The sequence below is a fragment of the Solanum tuberosum genome, unplaced genomic scaffold (assembly GCF_000226075.1).
Source record: "Solanum tuberosum cultivar DM 1-3 516 R44 unplaced genomic scaffold, SolTub_3.0 scf00050, whole genome shotgun sequence".
NCBI lineage: Eukaryota > Viridiplantae > Streptophyta > Magnoliopsida > Solanales > Solanaceae > Solanum > Solanum tuberosum.
The window spans coordinates 637268-644254 of NW_006238975.1; positions in this window are offsets into that span (position 1 = coordinate 637268).

The following is a 6987-nucleotide window of genomic DNA, read 5'->3' on the forward strand; positions in this document are numbered from 1 at the left end:
AAAACATATGATTAGTTGTTTCATGAACTTTTGAGGGATTTGGAGAAGAGGAAGCAAAGAGGAGAAGAAAAATGGCTAAGGCAAGAACCACCAGTTGTTGGCACACTGCTAGGCGCGGCGTGCCAAGGTGAAGAATTCAGAGGTGACTGCTAGGCGCGATACGAGGCGCGACACGCCACGAAGGTTCCAACTTTTTCAGTTAAAGAAGCTTAAAATAGGACTCCTAGTTGTAGTAGACTTCGACTCTATTGTTTCCAACTATTAGAAATAGACCCTTAGGGATCCATTGTTAGGGTTCGACTTTTTAATTGGTGTGCAAGAGAAAGTTTCATCGTTTATAATAGGTTTCGATCTTCTAACTCTTCTATTTTCCAGAAATCACATGATTAATTGTATTTTGTGGTTTTCTAATAGCATGAGTGGCTAAACGCCTTAGTTCTTGGGTTGTAGCTACGAATCGATTGTTGATTATTTAAAGGCCTTTTGAATTAATAATTGGTTGTCATTATAAGTTACTTCTATATTCTTGTTTTAGTATTTTATGCTCGATCACTATAAGATAAATCTATTTTCTAATCTTAAAATTGAGAGAGGAGGGGTTAGATAGACTAGAAAATATAGAGAGCTCGATCGACTCATTTGATTGAGGTGATTTGTTTTAAGGAGTAACGCCCGGATGAACAACTTGCTTGGTTACGAAACATGATGAAATATAAATGCTCACCAGTTAGGAACATTTATCCCCACTCAATGATATAGTTAGACTACCAACTGGAGTAGGCGACTAGAGGTTTGATACCCGACCCATACAATTAACTTTGTAAACCAGTAACTTGACAACTAAACTTAGTTCGAAGCCGAGAATATGATACATGAGATTCATTACATGCTGCTGCCTTGGAATTGTCTTTTAATTGCTTTAAACATCATCTTAAAGTCCTTCAATCATTGTTACTTTTATTTCTTGCATAATTCGTAGTAGTAGTTAACAATTATCACCATCTCTGAAAATGGTTATTTTAATTTTATTTGTAGAGTTGAGTGTCAAATTTAAGTTGATCATAAGTCCCTTGGGAATGATAACTTATTTCTTTAGGAATCTATATTACTTGAGCGACCACGTACACTTGCGTGTATATTGGGGAGCAACAAGCCCGTCGACGATTATCTCCCTCATTTCTAGCAACCGAAGCATAATCCCTTATCTAATGATCTATCTTTCCACAACCTAAGCATGCATTTGAACCGGCTAGACAGTCACCCTTATGTCTTCTCCCATATTCTCAACACTCAAGCCACATTTTCTTACTACTAACCTTACCTTAGGAACGATCACCTCCATCAGGCCGTGAATATGAGAACTCACCATCATCCCTTCTTGCCCTCTTTGAATCCGTAGTTTTCCCCTTAAGCTTCTTTTCTTCTATCTGTTGAGCATGAACCATCAAACATGAGACATCCATTTCCATAACAAGCATGACAGTTAGGAATTATTTGACCACTAAGTCGGTAGCACCCGACACAAACTTACTCATCCTTTACCTTGGATCAACAACCATATATAGTTGGATCATATTTAGAAAATTGTGTAAATTTCAAAACATACTCCTTCACACTCATATCCCTTTGACGAAGGTTTTAATGAACTCAAGTACCTTTTCTTCCCTCATCTCAAGGGGAAAGAACCTATCAAGAAAAGCAATATTAAATTTCTTCTAATTAAGAGGACCCACATCAACCACCCTCTCTTTCTTCCATTGGTTGAACCAAACTTGAGCAACACCCTTAAGTTGATAACCGGCCAATTCTGCCTTTCCTACCAAAGTAATATCCATAATTCTCTCTATCTTATAAACCTCATAAATGAACTATTGGGGATCTTCCTCCACTTTAGACTTGTGAAATTCTGGAGGATTCATCCTAGTAAAGTCTCTCACTCTAGTTGCCGTCGTACCCATATTTGGGTTCACGAGAAACACAGCATCCTTATTTTCTTGAGCCGTCATACCTTGGGCCAATGCATGAAATGAGGCTCGAAACTGATCATTAGTCACTTGTTTGGCCAAAGGGTCGACCAACATTTGGGGAACCTCTTGTTTCAAATTTTCACGAACATTCCTTCTCACAGGATTCCTTCGTGGAGGCAGATTCTGAAAAACATAAATAGGGGTTAGGAGAGAAAGACACCTAGAGTTACATTGTATCGCATGAATTTAGAGTAATGAAAGAAGTGGAACTCCCTAAACATCTTATGACTTCTCATTCATAAATGTGTAGTGCTTCACACTCATGAACAAGAATCTACTCGACGTAGCATATGAGACATCCTAGAACCTTTCTAAACCTTCTACTCTGAATAACAAGTTTATCACGACCCAAAGTACCCCAAAGCGTGACATGTCATATAAGACCCCGAAAGACCCTACACAAGCCACTTAGCATACATAACCAAGATAATAAAATTAACGAGTTTAAAATAATCAGTTTATAGCATAAAAGAGTTTGTCAAAACGAAGCGAAAGTCTACATAGTCTCGAAGACATCTATTACATCAAGAGTCATCGGGAGGTAACCCGTACATCACATACAATCTCTAAACAAAAATAAGGATGATAAGCAATAAAGGCTCGATTATTAGAACAAGAGGACTCACAAATCTTCAATATTTACTAACTGATCCCTAGCCAAGAAGATGCGAAATAGGAGTGTCAGACCCTACATTAGTGAAACAATGTGCAAAAGTATGCGTTAGTAAAAAATGTACCAAGTATGGTAGCAATGCATAAAAGTTATGAAATCATGCTAAAAGGACTTTTCGTGGTATGCAAATACCAAGTCAAAACATAAGATAAGAAGGTTAGAAAACATAAATCGTAATCATGGTCAATGCAAGTAAAATCATCTTCGAACCCTTGTGAGATACTTCTTAGAGTAACCTTAGTTCATTATGATTGTGGGAAGTAGCCTTAACTAACATAGAGACCATGTGAGTTATAACATGGAATCCGGTGTACTTCTTTCACACCGAAAATAGAGTGTCGTACTTGCCAAGGTAGAACCATGAATTTCTAGCTTACGTAGATCCACTAGCTAATGTCTATCCTAGACAATCATCATCTATCTTAAGACAATCATCCTATGGGGGAACATAGGTATGGGATAAGGAGAATGATACTAGAATCCCGACCTCTAGCTACGGGAGAGCTTCCATCTCAATACCCTCTCGATGCTAAGCATAAATCCCACGAAATAGTTTTTAATCTTAACTTCTCTTATCATTAAGATACATAGGTATTCGCCACTTGTCTTATCATAGGATAGCTTTTCAGACCATGTGTGAGAAAACCTTTCACCATCCATGATCTTTTCACAATAGCTTTTAAGGCCCATAGTCATTCACTTCATGCTAGAAATGCCCTCCTATCAAGTTTGGAAACCCATATGCATATTTATGAAGAAACATAAGCCATCTCAACATATAAGCAACCCAAAGCCACACTAGTGCAATGCAAAGGTAAGATCCCACAACCCTACCAAATGCTAAGTATCACAAATAGGTCACCAACAACATACATATCTTACCATAGTCATATCCCACCTACATAAGAGTGAAGACATTCATATTCATAACGTTCATACATACCATTTCATACATAGTTCATAAGTCATCATATCGTCATAACACAAGGGAACCTTATCCCAACCCCTCTTAGAGTCTGCTTGTGCAATGCATAAGTGAAGTCCCATACCCCCACTCACACTAAGTATTACCCTTTAAAAAGTCATAATTAAAGTCCATGTTCTTACCATGATTCATATTCATATCATTTAGGGAAAGATTGCATTAACCGACATAGACCATGTAAGCTACATGGAATCCGGTGTTCTATCCCCACACCAAAAAGAGGTGTCCTACTTGCCTAAGGTAGAATGTATATGTTAGCTTCTAGGTGGATCCACTATCTAAGACCTATGTGGGCACATTGTTATGGGATACAAAGATTGCTTCTAGAAACCTGCACTCTAACGTGGAGGCTTCCATCTCATGAGACACCGTAATGTGAACCTCCCAACTAGTGTGAAGGAACCCATCTCATATTCATATCCGCTCAGTGCTAAGCATAATTTCCTTTAAGAGTCACATTTAGTCTTTACTTAATTTCACATTCATAAAAGAATACACTAGGCACTCATGCAAACATAACATCATAATCGCTCATAAGTTCCTTGAGTGAGAATGCTCCTTTCACTTTAGAAACATTAGCATGTGAGTAAACCTTTCACATTATAATCGTATTGTGATCATGAAAATGTCCTTTCAACCAACACAACAAGCTTTCCATAAACATACATACAAACTTCATGCATAACCAAGTGTATGTGGTATAGGGATGAAGGATCTTGCCATCAATACCACAATAACACAATATAAATATAATCATTACTATCTAAGTACATCACCATCTCATACATAATTCCCATAAAGAGGCATAACCCTCATACCTTTACCCTTCAAGGGTCTTGAAATCACAATCAACCCAACTATATACAATTACTACATAATGTAGAAGGAATTCATGATTCAATAGCTTAATCAACATAAACATATTCAATTGACACATTCATAATATCATCCAACCCACAATATCAATTCAAGATCTATCAACATGGGGAACACATGTGTATAAGGTTAATTCTCATTATAAGAACACATGTGTATAAGGGGAATTCTCATTATAAACATCAATTCTCCATCAATATATTCATAATTCATCATAAAAAACCATAAATAATCATAGTTAAGCAATGAAAATGTTTTGGAAAGAAGACCCATGTTATAGAATGAAAACCCTAGAAATTGGGGGATTTGATATCTTGAAAACATAATTTGAAGGGGCTCCTTGGGTGATAGCTACCCAAGGATGAAAATAAACCATACCTCAACTAAGAAGCTCCAAGAAATTTGGGGAAGAAACTTGAAAATCTAGCAACCCTAGCTCCAATGTCTTGTTCTTCTTTTCCTTTAGTCTAGAGAGAGAATTTTTTTGATAGAAGAGGGAAGTTTTTTGATTTCAATTGGGCGTTTGTGAAAAATGACTAAGTTTTGTGAAATTTGATTTAAAAACAATATATATTTTACCCCTAAAATACCTAAAACACCCCAACATTAATTGGACTAAAATAGGAAAAGACTTTTTTAAACCTCATTTAAAACTCACGCCCATGCACCAAGGTCACCTTCAAGAGCCGTGGTAAGGACCACGACCCGTGGTACTGCCCGTGAAGGTGAGGCAGTGGCCTCATTTTTGTGACAAAAGTTCAATCGCCCAAGTCATCTCCACGGGCCTCTTCACAGCTCATGAAGTGGACCATGACACGTGGTCATGCCCGTGGAGTTGGGGCAGTGACTTTGCCATTTGGGGCCATTTGGCTATTTGCCTAAGGCAACTTCACGAGAGCATCCCTTGGTCGTGGTCAAGACCATGGACCATGGTGATGGCCGTGAATTTGAGGCAGTAGCTAGGGAATTCGGTGGCCAAACTTTCATGGCCAAGGCAAGACCACACCCAAGTTCACGATCCGTGGTGAGGACCACGACTCGTGGTCCTTCTCGTGAAGGTTGGGGTAGCAACTAATGGCTAGGGGCAGTTTTGGCCTTTTTGCTTTGGCTTAGCCCCTTGGCCATGACACCTGCCTCATGGCCTTGACCCCTATAACTCAGATTCAAGACGTTCATCCTTACGTTTAGGCTTTAGTTCAACCTACCATTTTTCGGAGTGTTACGATCTCAATATCTTCTCTGTTCTAAGCATAAATTCCACAAAATATTTATCAATCGTATCTTGTCTTATCATTAATAAACATGGGTATCTTGTCTTCATTTATAAGCTTACTTGAGTAATAAACATACTTTCATAAACAAACATTATTTTCAATAATTCGTAAGTTTCATTACGGTTTCAAAGTCAACGCATCTTCAAATTCATTTACATAAATTTCATAAAGAGAAGACATGCATATTTTCATCAATTCATCTTTCGTGGTTCAAGACCCACCTTATATCATCATAGCTTAGAAAATATGGGGTATGCATGGGTTCATGGCTATTAAACTTAAATACATTCAATTACCTCAATTCATGCATAAAAAGTAATAAAACATTTAATTCGATCAACATTAAAAGGAACCCATGACATGGAAGAAAACTCAAATTTCAATTGGAGATTTATAACTTCAAAATTTGAGAATTTGGGAACTCTAAGGAGGAAAGAACTCCATAGATGAACACTATCATACCTTGGAGTTCAAAACCCTTAAGCAATTTGTTGAATTGGAGGCTTGATCTTGAAACCTTAACTTGACTTCTTCTTCTTCTTCCTTTAGAGAGAGAAATATTTGAGAGGTGGTTTAATATCATTATATAGGGCTTTGGGTAGAAGGAAAAATGATGTAGTATTGAGTTAAAACAATTGGGAAAAGACCCAATGATCCCTGGCTTAAAAATGCCAAAATTGTTCAATAGAAAGCCAAAACGGGTCATCAAGACCACCACGGCCCATTAAATGGGTCGTGAAGAAATTTTGCCTGACAGTGCTTCACTATTTCAGGCATAACTTTTTACTTTGAGCTTGGAATTGAGAAAACTCGATGGCGTTGGAAACAGGACCCAAAGATATTTAATTTGATAGGTCATGGGCCACCCAATTCATTTTTTGCTAAAACATATGATTGTTTTAAGTTGACCCTAAACTCTTAGTCTGATAAAACCCCTTCACGGACATCTTCACGTTCTATTTTGGGTTTCACGAGCCATTTTGATGCTCGTGGTCCTTGACCTGTGGCTAGAGGAGAACTCTTACTGACTTGACCCCTTCACGACCACTTGTACGGCTCGTCTAGGGGTCCGTGGGAGGGAACTTGCTTGGGGCAGGTTCTTCTTTCTTGTCACGAGCATCATAATGGGCCGTGGTCTCCATCACGACCCGT